General features: G+C 41.2%; 1 long non-coding RNA gene across 1 annotated transcript in view; it reads right to left on the minus strand.

The window, feature by feature from the left end:
- Positions 1–1,649: 1,649 nt before the first annotated feature.
- The window catches only part of LOC129508905 (uncharacterized), a 67,925-nt gene continuing 50,719 nt past the window's right edge, over positions 1,650–18,855 (minus strand). Inside the window, exon 2 of the long non-coding RNA XR_008664249.1 lies at positions 1,650–3,775. This is a non-coding gene — a long non-coding RNA (uncharacterized LOC129508905). The remainder of the gene's footprint in view (positions 3,776–18,855) is intronic.

An 18,855-nucleotide genomic window follows, 5' to 3' on the forward strand; every position in this document is an offset into this window, starting at 1 on the left:
AAGGAGATTCTTGCATAGCCCTAGATGTACTTACACAGAATTAATCAGATTTGGCACTCTATGGTGTCACAATTTACAAGAACTCAAAGCTCTTGCAGACGCCCTTCCCTTCTCCTCACGTAATCAATATTTATTGAGCATGTGGTGAAACCGGGGGTGGGGGATGGAGATGAAATCTTCTCTGCCCTGGAAAATCACTGATAGAGTTTAGTTCAAACACACACACATAGAGTTGCATCCTGTAATTGAATGTGTTTTGTGTGTTTTTACTTGTCCCAAAATTCATTTGAACGTATATTTTGTTTTTAAGTTTATAGTATTGCAGGAGCCATGTGCTTTCTGACCTACTCTACAAGCACCTCTCTTGTTGGGGTCATTTGTATCTATGGCCAGTGGGCTACGGTCATTGCTGATGGGACCATTCAGGCTGAACACTTGATGGGAGGGAACAGGAGTATGCATGGCTGAAAGGGAGATGAAAGAGTAGTCAAGGCAATCCACGAGGAGGACCCTCATGGACATCGGTGTCATACGTGGCTAGCTCTTACCTTTTTCCTCCAACTGTTTGGTGAAGCAGTTGTCCGGGAGCCAAAGAGAATGACACAGCCTTTTTGCTGATTCAAGTGTTAAGTTAAGCAAGGAAACTGAGTGGGTCATATTAAGTGGCCTATAGCTGAAGCTGGGTGTGCCAGTCATTTGTTCTGGGATCAGAGCAAAAACTGAAAGCTAAGAAAGGCTTTAACAAACCTTAGTGCTAAAGGATCATATCATGATCCAAGAAGAAACCGTAAGCCAAGACAAATTTCAGGAGGACCTGGAAGGAGCACCCTCATAAAGCAAAGGTCAGGCAATGTTTTCTATAAAAGGCAAGATAGCGAATATTGTAGGCTTTGCTGCCACTTATGGTCTCTGTCACATAGTGCGGTGTGTGTGTATGTTTTACAGTCTCTTAAAAATATACAAGTCATCTTCAACTTGAGAGTGCTCCAAAGACAGGACACACACTGAATATGGCTGGTAAGCCAGATTTGCCCAGCAGGTAGTAGTATGCCAACCCTGTAAACTTCTATTTAACAAACATTTGTTGTCCACCTATTATGTGTTAGGCATTGCACCAAGAGTAGAACTATCTAGATAAATGGTTTAGCCCTGTCATCAAGAAGCCTTTAATTTTATATGCTTTAGCAATTCAGCAAAGAGTAGAGTTAGCTTCAACTAAAATTCAACTGGCACCGCCATGTAATTAGTTTCTCATCTTAATCATGGTTTAGTCATCTTGGTAGCTCTATCACCCCTAGCACATAGAAGGTGCTCAAAAAACATGTTAAAAGTACACCAAATTTTTACCTATAAAAGCTTGCTCTATACAGTCTTTAACTATAATGCATGGCAATATTATTTAAGAAAGTTTTGTGTTTTTTTATTGAAGAGTTTACTAAAGCATTGTCTCTTCTAAGTTGTTTCTTCCTTTACGTACCTTTTACTTATCCCAGATCTTATGTCACTAGAATAAACATGCGGTTCCATACACAACATACCTACACAGATCTAGGTAATAGAGCTTTCCTAAAGTACAAATTTAATATATTTTTTTACCAGTTCCAAACTTTCAATTCACTATTTAGAAGCCTACAAGAAACAAAATTCAGTATGTGATTATTTTTTTATTCAATTGCAAGATTGCAAGAATAGACTGTTTCCTTACAAAATATACTCATCATTCACAGATGTAGATGTGAACTTGTTATGCCAAGATGAGACAGATGTGGTTCTATCCACCTGGGGACAGGTGCTTCATTTATTCCTTCTCTGACGTTCTTCTTTTCTTTATATAGATTTCTGTTTCTGACCTATATCACTTTCCTTCCACTAAGGAACTTCTTTTTAACATTTCTTGTAGGACAGACCTACCGGTGATAAATTCCTTTGGTTTTTGTTTGTCAGAGAACATCTTTATTTCTCCTTCAGTTAGAAGGACAACTTTGCACGATGCAGAGTTCTAGGCCGGTAGTCTGTTTATTTTAACATCTTAAATATTTTATTCCACTGTCTTCTTGCATGCATGCATGGTTTCTGATGAGAAGTCCACTGTATTTATTATACTTCTTCCTCTATATGTGCAATGCTTTTTCCCCCTCTCACTTATTTCAAGATTTTCTGCCTTTGATTTTTGGAAATCTGAATGATATGCCTAGGTGTAGATTTTTTGGAAAACACTGATTCTTGCTCTCTGAACTGCCTGGATCTGTGGTTTGGTGTCTATCATTAATTTTGGAAAGTTCTCATTATCACTGCATATTCTTTTCTATTCTATTCCCTCATGCTTCTCCTTGGTATTTTATACCCTTGAAACTTATCTCACAGTTCCTGGATGGTCCATTTGGGTCCCCTCCCCCCATTCCCTTTTCTATTTGCATTTCTTTATCCCCCTGCTCACTGATTCTTCCCTAGGCTGTGTTGAGTCTCCTGATGAACACTTTGAAGGCATTCTTTATTTCTTTTATAGTATTTCTGATTTCTAACATTTCTTTTTTATTCTATCTTAGCAATTCCATCTCTTTGCTTACATTACCCATCCTTTCTTGTATGTTGCTTACTTTTTTTCCACTAGTGCCCTTAACATATTAATCACAGCTATTTAAATTCCCTGTTTGATAATTTCAACATCCGTGTCATATCTAAATCCAGTTCTGAGGACTGCTCTGTCTCTTCAGGCTATGTTTCCACTTGCTTTTTGGCATGCCTTGTAATTTTCTGTTGAAAGCAGAAAATGTGGTATTAGGTAATAAGAACTGAGGTTGATAAGCCTTCAGTGTGAGGGTCTATTTTAATCTGGCTGGGAGTTAGACTGTTTAGTGCCATAAGTGCCAGAAATTCAGATTTCTCTAGTGTCCTTGTTTTGGTCTTTCTTCCAGACTTTGGGCTTCCCTAAGTACTCCTTCTCAGAGAGTCTGTATCTTACAGCTTTCTCAGCTGCAGGCCACTGTTATTATATTGGAGTCTGTTGGTATGGTGGCAAGGAGTGGGAAGGGGAAACATTCTATAATCTTGCAACCAAATCTAAGTGCTTGTGTTTGCGTCTTGGGGCTATGACCTTCACTAGTGACTTTCCAGTGGTGTAACTTCTTTCCACCTGATCTTTTCTCCCTCTCCTGGATGTGCCATCCTCAATCTACCTCCTTGAAACTCTGACACCTGTTGACTCTATTCCTCACTCCCATTCCCTTTGGTAAAACAGGAAGTCTATAGGGTGCTGGAGTGGGAGGAATGCCCTTTCCTTGACTGGGATAAAATGTTGCTAAAGTCCTTCCCTCTGAAATATAGGCCTTTATCATGGAGAAATCTCTTGGTGTATATCTCAATGATTATTCTTCCTCTCCCCATGCCAAAGCCATGAGGGGATCTTTCTCAGATCTTCACCATGGAAACCTGGTGAAGTCCTTGGAGGTGACATTCACAAAAGTGTGGAGTCCCTTAAGACTGAAGTCCTCAGGAATTTGTCACTCTCAGGCTAATCTACACTCAGCCTCCTGCAATTCATCAAAATTCATCAGTGTTCTTGACAGTTCATGGTTCCAGCAACTTCGGGAACAAGTCAACAGATCTTAGCTGTATCTCCCTGGAGCTGTGCGTCTTTCCAGGTTTCAGAGTGGAGGTTTTCTTGCAACCTCATATTTCTGTTGAGCACAAGAGATGTCATTGCTTTGCAGTGTGGTCCAGCTTTTTTCTTGGTGTCAGGATGGGAATGGCATATTCCAGGCTCTTCATGTCGTATCTTAAACCAGAAATAACAAAATGTTTTCATGAATAGATGTATGAGCAAATAAATAAAAGTAAAAACCTCATCCTCAAATCAGTCTCAAGGTTTGACTTTTCTATGACAACTACGGACCAGGACTGAAGTACCAGTGCCAACAAATTGCAGGAAATTGTCTAAGAAGCAAGCAACTATAGTCTCAAAATGGCATAGAGAAATAACAAACTTTTTATACATTTCTTATACTCATCTTTACATATAAGAGGATTCAGTGGGATGATTGCATTGATGTGTGATTTCAACTCCTACATCTACTTAGTTATAATTTTTCTGTACTCAGAAAGTACATCATCCTCATCACCAAGCAATTATGAAGAACCTACGATGTTCTAGAGTTATTGGATATTCACAAAAGATGTGATCGGTGAGTCAGGGACTAGAATGTCAGCTAGAGATGAAGAAGGTATGAATAAAGAGATTAAGTAACAGAAATTTGTATAAAAATAATGGATTTTCATGTATTGCTAGAGGATGCACATTGATTCCATGGCACGTGCAATATTTTAAATACTTATATAGATAATTTATTGAAGTGCGACTTTATAATTAAATATTAATTAAAAATAAATAACTCAAGGCACTATGTGTTAAGTACCAAATGAGTGGTAGAGGAAATTGCAGCACAAGATCGAAGGAGCTGTATATATGCAGTAGGTAGCTGGGTACGAGTCATCATCCCCTGTTTGCAGGACCCATACATAATTTTGTTACATTAACTGGCACTACTTAATCTCAGTTTCAGCTGAGCTCCTCCCCACCAAATATATGTCATATTATAAAGTGAGGTTTGAGACCATCCAAGCAAGACTTTATGTGATCCTTTGCTGATTGCTACTTACAGTTAAGAAAAGAAATTAAAGAGGCCAAGAAAAAATGTGATTAAAAGAACCCCAAACATCCTTATCTTTCCACCAAGAGGAAGGTATAGAAGGTTATCTGGCTTTTACCTGAATAAGTGTTATAATAGGACCTCCAGCAGCTTAATATGTCCATGCAAAGAGTTCAAGGACCTATTGGGATAATGTCTAATTAATGCCTGGAAAATCTAAAGTCTGAAGACTCACAGTTTAGTGTTCTACCAATATGAGATCGTCACAGATTGCCTGCAAAGTTGTAGTGACATGAAGCAGGGGTTAACCATAGGATTCCTAGGGCTTAAGGAAAGAACCATAAGCAACTTAGAAAATATGTGTTCCCTACATGAGAGAAACAGAGATAATTCTTAAGAACACCCTATGAATGTGTTCTGATACAAAGGGCCAACTTGAAACATTACCAATTCCAGGGGGTGCCTCTGCCACCTCATAACAAGTACATAACTTTGCACTTATTCCTTCCACCTGGGATGCCTCTCCACCAGGTGTCTATTAGCTAACATCCTCATCCTTTTTGGGTCTTTAATCAAAAGACATCCTATCAGTGAGGACTTATAAGGCGACATTGCCTAAAGGTGCTGATACTTTATGTTCCGTTTCCCTACTAGATTTTTCCTGTTAGTCCTTACTAAATGTTGCACTTAGACATTTGTTTATTGCTTTCCTTGTCCACTAGATTGTAAGCTCTACAAGTGCAAGAATTTTTGTCTATGTTGTTTACTACTGTATCTTCAGGACCTAGAATATCACCTAACACACAGTAAGCATTCAATAAATATTTACTGACTGACTGAATGAATGAATGAATGAATGGAGAAGTAAACAAATTGACAAGGTCTATGAGAGACAAAAGTAAATGACTTTCTGAATATTCTCCATGAGTATTCTTTATTTAATATGCTTGATTATGCTAGCTTCTGATAACCTTGTGGTGCTTAGAATGGTATATTACACATAGATCAAAAAGTGTAGGTAACTGGAAATGTCAGGAACACTTCTTGTGGGAGCTGAAATTCAAACTAGGTCTTAATTGATAGGAACTGAGAGACACAAAAAAAGGTCTTTGAACAAGAGTAAGGAATCAAGAATGTCTATGAACTATGAATATATTCATTTGTCTAAACAGAGGATTGTGTAGAGGAAATAAGCCTTTGGAAGGATACAGAGGGTATGCAGCCACAGATGACAGAAGGCCCTAATGCTATCCTAAACCTATGTGTGGAGCTAGCCTTTGCACGTACGTATGAGCTGGCTTCAAGTTAACAGAACAAGTCAGAGATAAATGAGTCAAGGCTGAGGATCAGACTTTATGGACCAGAGACATTGAGACCTCTTGTAGGATCCTAGCCAATGTGGGGTTATCTGGTGACCAATGAAGGCATCTGTGAGGTCCATCATGAGATTGGGTAAGGAATTGGAATAAACACACTCTATGGTCCTTGCCTCTCCAATATTTTATGACTCTGTGGTTTTGCTTTCAAGCAGAATCTTTCAGGGCTTGGAGAAAGGTGTTGTCCTGGGAACCCTGCTGCATTCTAACAGCCTTTGAGACTCCCAGCCTTTGACTGGCCAAGGCCAGGGATGCCAGTCATTGCATTGTTCATAGGAAGAAGAAGGTAAAAGACCTTACCTTCTTTCTGCTTTGGGCCGGCTTACCACTTTGTCTATTTGCATTTGCTTCTGTGACTTTTGCTTAGATGTCAGCTTTACTGTTGACCAATAAGTTCTTTTACACCCTGACTCAAGACAGTTTTCTCAGTTCCAAAGTTTTCTGTAGTCTTTGACCAAGATCATCATTACATTCTGCTCATGTTAGGGTAGGACCACTTAGCTTGACCTTGCATTTTCTTCTCAATCCTTCCTTGACTCATCCATAAATGGACTTTTTGTCCTCATCTTTAATTGACTGCTGCTTATAGTCAAGCTTACCATCATTTTTTTTAAGATTTTATTTATTTATTTGAGTGAGAGAGCGTGCAAGCACAAGCAGGGGGAGAGGCAGAGGGAGAGAGAAAGGGAGAAACAGACTCTCCACTGATCAGGGAGCCCAATGTGGGGTTGGATTCCAGGCCCTTGGGATTATGACCTGAGCCAAAGGCAGATGCTTAACTGACTGAGCCACCCAGGTGCCCTTACCATCATTTCTGATGAGTCTAAGCCTGTCTGAGAATTTTCACTTGTTAAGTAAGACTCATTGTTTTGTTTTCTAATTCTTTTGGCCAAAATCTAAATTGACCAGACCCCGTTTATTCTCTTTTCAACAATTTCCTTTATAGGCCTTGTCACAATTATAGATGTTTGTTATAATACAAATATATTTATCTGTATGTGTATTTAATAGCTATGTGTTCCCTAGTATATAAGTAACATGAGGTCAGAAGAATGGCTCTTTTGTTTACCACTATGTGCTGAGCACCTAGAACAGTGTCTAGACCCTCAAATATTCAATAAAAAAATGTGTTATTGAATATATTCCCTAAAGGATAAATATCCCTTTTACCTCCTTTACCTAAACAGGTTGTTTATTTTATGTCCCTCTTCCTACCTCTACCAGCCTATTCCTTGCTTATGTACACTCCCACTTCTTAAAATTTGACTACAACACAAAAGGTAAATAATTATAGCATAAATCATAAATAAATGGTTTTTTAACAGAAAAGGGAAAAATTTAAAAAGTATCATTTTTAACCACCACAGATCCTTCACCACTTTCCAAATATAGTCCATCAAGAGAAGGGCCCAGAACATTCCTTGAATAGTGTTCTGAAGCTCACTGAGCTTGGACTGGGATAGCTGGAAAGAAGAGGGGAGGCTCCTAAATCCAGATCCTCTTAGAAAAAAGGCACTGGGGCATCTGGGTGGCTCGGTGGTTGTGTCTGCTTTTGGCTCAGGTCATGATCCTGGAGTCCTGGGATCGAGTCTCACAGCGCTTCCCCTTAGGGAGCCTGCTTCTCCCCTGTCTATGTCTCTGCCTCTCTCTGTCTCTCATGAATAAATAAATAAAATCTTTTAAAAAAGGAAAAGAAAAGAAAAAGGCACAGCCCTTGATGGTCTTTCCCTCTGGGATCTTCAGACCACCAAAAAAGAGGGCTCTTCTTTCTGCCTGGAATTGTTATGTATTTAATAATTGTCTTAGGGGTCTGAGGAATTCATAACTCATCTTGAATCTCATGTCCTAGCACATGGTTGGTGTGGAAATTCATTTCTCCTGTGGACACATGAATTACTTCAAGACCCCTGAAGTTGGCAATCTGTCTATAATCTCTTTAAATCCCTTTCCTGCTTTATCAGAAATGGGTAAGAACTGTATGTAGGTCACCTTCTTTCTGACTGAATAGTTCTTAGTTCCCGCAACTAGCAGTATTTCTCAGCTGCCTGGGCACTAACAGCACATAAACTTGGGCCAAACTAAGACCAGGTCTCCCAGGTTAAGAGATAAACTTCTTCTCACACCTTAGGAATGTCTGATTCTGACTCATGTAGGGGCTCTGTTCATTCTTCTCAGTTTGAGAGCAACATACCTACAGCTTTTCATGTAACGTTCTGTATTTTTTTAAAAAAGATTTTATTTATTCATGAGAGGCACAGGCAGAGGGAGAAGCAGGCTCACCACGGGGAGCCCAATATGGGACTTGATTCCAGGACCCTGGGATCACAGCCTGAGCCAAAAGCAGGTGCTCAACCACTGAACCAGGCAGGCATCCCTAAAGTCCTGTATTTTTAAGTGCCATTGGATTCCTTCTCATTTATTTGTTGCATGTTTACTGAAAACTTAATAAATTACTGACACAAATTCTAGGGAGGATTTCTTCCTCAGACTGGTGTATGGCAATGACGATTCTGATACCTGTGCCTCTCCACTAGAGTTTCTGATGTAACTGGTGCATAGTCAAGTCCAGGCATCAGAATAGCTTAAAAAGTATCCAAGTGATTCTAACAGAGGAGAGAACTGTTGATCTAGAGAGGGACATCTCAAAATTTAACATATATGAGATTCACCTGGAAATCTTTTGAAACTGCAGCCCCAGTAGGGGTCTTGGGTAGAGCCTGAGGCTCTACATTTCTAACAAGGTTCCAAGTGATGTCAGTATTTCTAATCCACAGACCACATTCAAGTAACATGGTTCATTGAATAAGATATAACTATTTAAATTTAAATATGAAGTTTTATTACTCTATGAAGTAAAATTAAATGAAAGTAAAATTGCAGATCCTCAGTCATATTAGCCACATTTCAAGTGCTCAGCAGCCACATGTAGCTAATGGCTCCTGTCCTGAACAGGGCTGAGTAAAAAAAAAAAAATTCTGTCATAGAAGGGTCTACTGGACAGTGCCACTCTAGCCTCTTCATTTTCTTGTACTTCAGTTTGCAAGAGATTACATTGGCCAAGCCTATGGCTCCTGTGTTTCTGCAGCACCTGAGAGCTTTACTAGCACATGTATTTTGTATGCATTTTTGCTTTGGACTTTTAAAGGCAAACTTCTTCCCTAAGAGAGTGGGAGGCCCTAGAAAGCTTTGATTTCAAGACCAGCTTTTGGCCTCAGTAGTTGATTTGTAATATGACTGTTTTTGTTGCTGCTGTTTTAGTTATGGCAAACTTTATTAAAGATTCGAGTGAGTTAATTTACCCTCTCTGGTTATTTTTAAACTCTTTTTAAGGAAGCCTTAAAAATTTTTTTTTGACAATTTCTTTTACCAACCTCTTTTACTGACATTGCCTGAAAGCCAACTTTGTCATGGTATCTGTTTATTGTCTGTGTGCTCAGGTATAGCCACCTGCCCACCCTTCCTTTAACCCATTCAACTCTAGCAGGACAGAAGACCTGCAGCCCTGCACTGCTCAGATGCTTTGGGAGTTACAGAAGAAACAGCCATGGCACTTCCCCCTCACCGAGTTCATAATTGAATAGAGGACCTATGATGAGACAAGTAAAACTCAAAATCTCATTAAGTTGCTAGCAGTGGCTAGCGAGTGGTAACACATTAAAACATTAAACCAGATTAGTTTCTCATATTAGCCACCTATCACTGAGCAAAGGGCAGCGGCCAATAAAATGGTACACGGGAGAGGTAGAATTAATGGAGGGAGAGGAGGCCACGGTAAGGTCAGGGGCGGGCTGAGACAGGAAAGGGCGGCACACCCACTAGGGTGCGGCCCTTCTGGGGAAACAACTTGGGGAAGGCAGGGGGCCTCAGGGGGGACAGGACACGGTGGGGGATGGGGCATGAAAGAAACACTGAGGCAAAATGGGAAGCCAATGGAAGCGATTGACAGACTTCAGTTGTTTCAGAATTTTTTTTAAGATTTTATTTATTTATTTTAAAGAGAGAGAGACAGCACGTGGGTTGGGGCAGAGGGAGAGAATCTCAAGCAGACTCCACCCTGAGCACGGAGCCGATCTCACCCCTGAGATCATGACCCTGAACCCAAAGCAGTGGCTGGACGCTTAACCACCCGAGCCACCCCAGTGCCCTAACTGGTTCACAATTCTATAGAAAGCCATAGCCCTGTGTTTACTGTACCCTCATCAGGGCTATCATACCCTAGGATGGAGAGGATGTGAGTGTGAGGAAGGAGCCAAGGATGCAGATGGGTCTGAAAGAATGGTCTTTGTCCTGCTGCCTCCCAAGCCCACTATGAAAGAAGGATCAGCCTGAACAAGGAAGGTAAGAGAGACTTTAAGTCTCTACAGTGCAGGACCGACAGGACTGGACTGGAAGGACTGGAGAGTCCATTCTATTTCCAGCGTGACCCGGGTTCTTGCGGTGTTCGTGGTGCCTGGGCACCACCCCTGTGCCTGCTTCCTACAGAGTGGCTCCATTTCTGTCTGTTTACCTATCAGCTTCCAGATACCACTGATCAACACACTGTATTTGTTAGAATCCTCCCAGCCATTGCCTCAGAGCCTCTCCTAACCCTTAAACCCTTACATTCATCTTAGAAATGAAAAAGTGTGAGAGAGGAGGAGGTGGAGGGAGGGAGGTATGCGGGTGGAGAGAGAGAGCACACACACTACGGCCCACCTGGGGCAGAAGAGGAAGAGACTGGACGTCTCCACTACACCAAGCCACAGAGAGCCCTTTCCCAGAACTCATACTTGTTAATGAGACGGGGTCATGAAGATCACCCACCCAGCTTTGCACAGGAAGCTTATAAAGAAAGTTGATGGATCAAAACTTGTACATCCACATTAGCTATCATTCTGGAAAATGGCACACATACTTGAATGACATTGACTTTGTTCAGCCACTTTGATTTCTTAAAATTTCTTCTTTAGTGCCCCATTAGCTTCCAAGCATAGTTGTCCGGAACCTCCATGAAACTTTGGTTTCCTGAGCAATTGGTGCTCTGTGGCACACACCTCTGGACTTAATGCCCTGCTGTGGGAAAAAGGTGAGGCATGTTGATTTGAAAGGCAGGTGGGAGCCAATTCATAAGGCTTCAGCTATGTACCCAGGGTCATCACCTCCGGGAAGGACTAGCCCTCCTGACATATGCCCTTGGCCAGAAGGTCAACACAGAAAACTCTTCACTCTGAAAACAGAGCCCTCCGGCTGAGAGAAATAACCCAACCATGATTTAGAGAGAAGCCTATTTCTCTTTTCAAATTTTCCAACTTGACATGTTGCTGTAGTGCACTTCACATCTGATTACATTAGTCACATCACATTATACCGTATCAGATGTGACATGATGCAAAGGGACTGTGAACTGTGTATAAAGATGTACCAGCAGCCAATAACTTCAACCCATTCCTGATGTGGGAGCTGAGCCGCCTACCTTGCCTCTGTTAATTCAGATAAAGCATCTGATTCTTTTGTCAAAGGGCGGGGGCCATAATCCTCACCTGCATTATCCGTTAGAATAGAAATGATTCTACATCTCTTGCTTAAATCAGGGCTGTTTTTCCCATCCTAGGACCAAATCTAGAATTTCATCTCTTCTAAAGTTCCCAAAATGATGCCTCCTATGTATCTCACACATTCCAATTTTCAAGAGACTTTCAAAATCACCATCATCTCACTGATACTCCATATTCTTAGAAGCCAAAATTTAGTAGACTTTTCCACATTTGGCTAGGTGGTTTAGAATATTCAACTGTGTCTTTCTCTGACCAGAATCGCAAGGGTGGAGGATGGGGCATGATATAGCCCACTATCTGAGACTCCCTCTTTCTGGCACAGAAAAACCAGCTGGCTTTTGCCCCATATGGCCTGTGTTGTCATGACGGGCTGCATTTGGTGCTTGCATTTGGTGTTTAAATTCATTTAGTTTTATTTTAATCTAAATATTGATTTAAAGGAAACTACTGGAGACATATTACAACCCTGGTAAACCAACTTCAAGATGAAAATTAAAATATTATCCTGGTTTCCCCAGAAGGAGAGCAAAGAAAATGACACATAAGTCTGACCAGCCACAGTATGGTGAGAACTTACGTAATCCAAGAGTTGAACTTGACTCTTATCACAGGTTGTCTTTCTTTCATCATTCTCAAAGAAGCAAAAAGAGAACTCTCTGTTTCAGAAAGGGTGGTTTGGGCTACAAGTATCAGAATCTGTAATAGATAGCCTTTAAAAAAAAAAATAAGGAAATGTAACAAAAGAAGAAGTCCCAGAAGTGGAACAGCTCCAGAATCAATTGCTTCTGTTGGTGAATCTTGTCATAAAGAACCCAATAGTCTGGCTCTAACTTCAGCCTCAGGCCATGGAAACCTTGTTACTAGAGCTCCAGACTTGATATCCCGATACAATGGCTTCAGAGGAACAATATAGTAGGCTCTGTCTTCCTTTCTTAGAAGGGGGGAAACTCTTCCAAGAACCACTTGACCCTTACCCTAAAAGACAACCCCTCGAACGCATCGGCCAGGATCATGCCACATATACTTGTTTTTAAATCAACTTTTGGCAAGAGGAACGGGATCACTATAACCAGACAAAGAAAGCAGCCACAACTGTCACGATGTTGTAGCTGCCTCAGAAGCAAACACTGAGAAACACCACTTAGACATCAGAAGTGGGAAATAGCAGTGGGATGCGGCCAGCTGGGGAAATGCTCTGGGTGAAATTCAGCCTGGATTTATACTCCTACTCATGGTGGGAGAGTCCAGAACCAGGGGTCCACTATGTAATTACCACATGCCACCAACTATGATGGGCTCTCCCTACCACCCTGCCCTGGCCTGCCTCTATATCTGGGAGACAGTGAGTGTTCAACTTCCAAGAACAGCATACTCTCTCCCCCACAGGGCAGGTCATCACCAATTCTTATTTGTACGATATAGATGTATTCTGACTTTTACACATCAGATATGTATGTATGTTTGAAAACAGCTGCTGTGACTCTCCTAGGATGATTCTTGTCCAAGCAAAATATCTCCGGTTTCTAAAAACATCCCTGCTATGCATAAGGTAGAACTTCCTCTTGGCTCCACTCACTACAACTCAGGCCTAGGCTGGCTAGCTGCCCTGAGTTGCTAGTCATTGGCACTTTGGGGTGCATTAATTTCATCATATTAAATTTTTCCTGAAGTTTCTGAGAGAGAACCAGGAGACAACGAGGAAAGAAAGCACGACTAGAGTAGGCTGACATTTTTAAGAGACTTCAGAGAAGAATGAAGCATTGAGGGCACACCTTGTGATGACACCAACCTCCCTAAGATGCATGATATTTTTGTGGTGTGTGCCAGCGCAAGAGCGGGCCAGGCAGCCTAGGCAAGCTGGGGTGAGCTGAGATAGGTCCATTTCTCGGAAAATGGGGTTTGCCAGCAAACACTGGAAAGAAGTCCTGAGTAGCAGATAAAATGAATTCATTCATTAACCAAAAACGTATTGAATGCCTACGATGGTCCAGGCACTCCACTAAATGCTGGATATGTAGTTTGGAAAGTGCCCAACAATAAACATTTGTTTGTCTAAGGGTATTAATGAGAGGAAGTGGGGGCAGGTGCGGAGGAGGGAAAGGTGCACAACTCAAAGGAATGAGGGTATCTCAATATCCACTTGAAGGGTAGCATGAGGAATAGAAACAGGCGCTTATCCAGTCCTACAGGAGGTAAGTTATAGCAAAGGCTATATGCCTCTTGACTTTGGGAAGAGGATGACAACGGAAGACTTCAGTTCTAAAAGAACAAAGTAGTTCGAGAGCCACAAGCAGCAAGACAGGGACCCAGCTGCCATGATTAGGACACAAAGAGGAGACTGGATCTTCTGCCCTTGAGAGAAGTACCTTTATGTAAACTGGAGTTCAAGGTCACAGCCAAGTGGGTAGCACGATTGACATAGTGCTGATCCTCAGAGTCAGACCATAAAATCCTCCCAGGCTGAGATCAAGATTGGTCCTGGAGCCTAAGGCCTGGAGCAGAAGTGAACCTATATATAAGGGTCACATAAGGGGATCCCTGGGTGGCGCAGCGGTTTAGCGCCTGCCTTTGGCCCAGGGCGTGATCCTGGAGACCTGGGATCGAGTCCCACGTCGGGCTCCCGGTGCATGGAGCCTGCTTCTCCCTCTGCCTATGTCTCTGCCTCTCTCTGTGTGTGTGACTATCATAAATAAATAAAAAAAAATAAGGGTCACATAATTCCAGAGGTCAACATATCCTCATCATAGGCCACCACTTCCCCTCTCAACTACTCTTCCTTGATATGCCAATCTTCATTTCTTCAATTTGGGAGCTGTTGTGGCCCATTAGATCAAGCAGAATGGAACAATCTGCTTCCTCGGGGCTGCTTCTCAGTAATACTAAGTTACACTTGAATAAAACATTTTGTTTCTCAGCATTATGGGAACTACTAACCAAGGAGAGGTACAATTACTGTAATCCAAAATTTAAGATGCACACACAATGCCTAAATGGACAGCAGATCACTCAAATCTAAGCAGAACTAAGATAGTCATATAAATTAGTTGGACTTACCTCTGAAAGATGGAAGGCAATATTCACCCCAAATATAAGATGTTTGATAACAAAATTATTTCCTCTTTGATCACCATATTTTTCCTCCCTTGTAAGTATGTCAATAGTTGCAAACTTCAGGCAACTGGAAATTTTCTAGCCACACGACATTCTAGAGTGTTGCATAAAATGCTTAATACTCATCAATTTTAATTAACAGCTTTGGCTCATTTGATTATTAGATTCTTGGAATTTCTCATTCAAATACCAGCCCTTCATTTTTAAGATAGAAGGATATGGTTTCTCTTCTAACCAGAGCAAATTGCTCCATGGTATACAAATAAATTCTCTGCTTCCCAGAACCGATGGCAAATTCACAAAGCTCCATAAAACTCATGCATGACTTGCTGCTGCAGCTGCATAATTAAAAGAAAACTAATATATTGACTAGTTCTCCTCAGAATAGCATTCATAAGTCACTGCTGCTTGAGAAAAGCTTGTCGCTAAAAGGATTATGGCCAATACCAGTTTTATGATTAAAGAGAAAGCATGACTGTGGTCTGTCTTGTCCAATCTTCTCCCAGATATCCAAAATGCTCCACTGACTGATTTTTTATGTAAGTCTTGAACCATCATGACAACCATAAGGAAATAGTTATCCAATGTACAGATTTACCACCAGAGTTATTGCCTTATCCTCATTACACAGGCCCTCTGCCTCCCAAATCCAATCCATAGAAGGCATATTTTTAGCAGTGACTAAAGGACTCCATGCTCTAATTTATGCACACATATAAAATCAATAATTACTTAGTCGACCTTTTCATTCGTCTAAATTTGGCCTGGCATAATGGAAGCTGCCCACACAGTTCCCATTGAGAATGATAAATAGGAGATAGTGGTGCATCTCTATCTTCTCTCTAAGGGTCAGATGAAATCAGAGGCAGCTCAAACCTCAGGCAGTCCTTGAACGGAGCCACACAAACTTCTATTTGAAGTAGATTTCATTCTGTTGAGTGTCATGCTACCTTTTGAAGAGGAACTTCCACTACGATCCACTCTGGCTAGATGCAAGACTCATGCCTTAAGTGTGTTGGCCTGATTAATTAATGAGAGCAGCTCTTGAAATGAGTGCCAGTGGATAAGGAGTACAGTGCCCAGAATGGACACAAGGCAAGAGGATGCTCCCACGAAAAATTAGCTACAGACCCTATTGTGCAGGATGTGGAATAAAACATCCATAAGTCCAGATAGACTTCTAGAAACATTTCTCCATACCCAATTCCTTCCAATTCCCCCCCCTTGCTGTTTTGGGGGTCTTTTCAATATTGTCCAACACTTCTATAAGGCTGGCTTCCTACTAAATGAACAGTAATTATACCCTTACTTTGTTTTTAAAGACTGGATTTCTGGCTTAGAGTGTGGCTCTTTTCTTTTTCCTGAACTTGTTCAGAACAAGAAAGTAATTTTCTCATACTAGCATGATTTTGGGCAAAGATTAGGATTACACTCAGTAGCAAGCCTAGATTCTAGATTGGACTTCCCTGTTATCAGGGCAGAGTGGAGACCTCCATGCCTGTGACTGGAACTCTATGCCATTGTTCTCATTGGGTGAAGTATTTGGACATCTTTATCACACAGCTGGACCACACAAAACAAGGAGCTCTCCCTCCACCTCGCCCCCTACAAACTGGACCCCAGTAAGCCTAGAACTTACACTGGGACTTTCAGACTGTTCCCTGTATTTACCAGTTGATGACCTCGTCTAGATCCACTAAAGTAATTAAGTTATAGAGAGGCACTGGTGAATTGGTAAGGTGCCAAATAATTATGATCGTAACAATGTTGGTATTGTGACTACCCTATTTATTTATTTATTTATTTATTTATTTATTTATTTATTTTAAGATTTTTTTTTTTTAAATTTATTTATTCATCAGAGAGAGAGGCAGAGACACAGGCAGAGGGAGAAGCAGGCTCCATGCAGGGAGCCCGTCGTGGGACTGGAACCTGGGTCTCCAGGATCAGGCCCTGGGCTGGAGGCGGCGCTAAACCACTGAGCCACTCGGGCTGCCCTATTTATATTTTTTTAGTGTAACTACCCTTTATTGAACATTTATTACGCACCATTATTTGATAGGCGCTTAAAGTTCTTTATATGTATTGATTCCTTCAATTTTTATCACAACCCGAGTGCAAGAACAAGAAGTGTTTCCATTTTGTTGATGAAACTACTGAGGTACAGAGAAGACAGGTGACCTTGCCTAAAGCCACAGAAATTAGTAAGCGGTAGAACTGGGCTTTAAACCTAAGCAGTCTTATTCCAGGGTTCAAGTTCATCCATGGAGCTCTCACTCATTTAGAATTCTGCATGCGTTATCTGATCTAAGCCTCATAAGAGACTCTGCTCTCCCATCCTGTTTTTGATCCGATACGTTATAGTGCCTCTTTGTATTTTCTGCCTGGTAATATGGGACTTGTTCAGAAGGTTGGAACAAAAGCTCAGCCAGGACGGCCTACTAAGTACCAGACATTCTCTGTCACCACTCCTTGTGTTTATCAACCACTTTTTAGGAAAGTTCAATATTCCTCGGCACGGATGCCTGGCATGGAAAAAACACAGAGCGCATCCAGCAAATGCCGACACAAGGGAGTGGTGGAGAAAAGATCACACAGCCTAGAAGCCAGGAGGGGAGGGAAAAGAAGGCAGAGAAGAGGCTTTGGAACACAAAAGCCCCAGACTCTCAGGGGCTTGGTGGCCAGCTGCTCACATCTTTGCATAAAACATGGGCACAGGGCTGTCAGGGGACACAGTAAGTATGGCTCCCAGGGGCAGCCAGCAAATCGGAAAATGTGCCTTGGTGAAGAGAAGAGTTCAGGAAAAAGGGTAAAAAGAGGCTTTCCTCTTGCTTATGCCTAAGAAATGCATATTTTGCAGAGCTAAAGGGAAAAATCAGAACAATTCAAGTGCTAAGGCACTGCCTATGTTGCTTTAAATTCTCCTGGCAACATCTAACATCCTCACCAACACAGAGGGGAATCTAGCCACCTGTCAACCCCAAGACGCACTACCGACTGTTCGGGGAGATATTCTAGACAGGAAGGAGCCTGCCACAATAATTACAGCACATCGTGATGGCCTCAAACAGTACCACACTCAGTGCATTATGTAAGGCCCTTTGTCAGCCCCTCTGAAAGCCATCAGCTAACTGGGCATGCTTTATTGGCCAAAGAAACTGATGTTTGGCTTTGGGTGATTTGTGGAATCTGAATTCTCATTATTCTAAAAGTATTACAGTCCACAATTGAAAACCTCCAAGGAAGGCATGCCAGGTGCCAGAAATGACAGAGAAATCTAGGGACACTAAGATTGTTTAATTACACACACAGGATTTTGTTTTAATGGATTCTTTCCACTTGAGGCCTGTGCAAGTATTTTAAATTTTTAAATTAAAAATAAAACCTTAAATACTTTTATTCAGTGAGAGAATAAAGCTTAAGAACTTGACAATTATTTACAGTATAATTAAAATAGAACCAATGAGTGAAAAAGAAGTCTGCAAGTTTATGAAATGAACATTCCGGATTAGATGACTGGCTGGAGATGAGGGGACATAGGTCCTATTCTCAGGAAAACAAGGCTAGAAGAAAAATGTCCTGTTCCAGCTTTCTTCATTCTTATGCAGAGAGAAGACAAGCTATTCCAACCAGGATGACTGGGAAGTTCAAGAAGTTGACCTACGGGGGTACATTAAAATAATTAAATATATACAGCATGGTTAAGTGATGACTGGCAGGGGATATGACATGTCTGTTAAATTTTGAAGGTATGAACACTAAGAATATAAGGAATTGTTTACTCTAATTCAGGAGAACAAATTATTAGGAGTAAGGAAATCTAAGGATTGAAAACAGTCTGGAAGTGGAGAAATCCTTCATGATGGCGCCTGGCTAATTTATGATTAATCTCCCAGAGGAAAGTGGTGGAGATGTATCAGTTGAGACTCTTAAATGAGGCTTGTCAGAATGCTCTCAAGTCACATCAGTGGTCCAAACCCTGAATGCACACCAGAATAAAGATGGATCCTCTCTAGCATCACTTTGGAGATTCTGAATCAGTAAGTTTTGGTAGGGTGTTGGAATCTATTTAAAAAGCTCTTTAGGATTTCAGCAAATCATAAGTAACAAGTATCACACTTACCTAATCATTATAATCAACTATAAAACTAGACAATTCAGACATTTTACAACCTAACAGAGAATGGG

This window comes from Nyctereutes procyonoides, unplaced genomic scaffold (assembly GCF_905146905.1).
Source record: "Nyctereutes procyonoides isolate TBG_1078 unplaced genomic scaffold, NYPRO_anot_genome, whole genome shotgun sequence".
NCBI classification, from domain to species: Eukaryota; Metazoa; Chordata; class Mammalia; order Carnivora; family Canidae; genus Nyctereutes; species Nyctereutes procyonoides.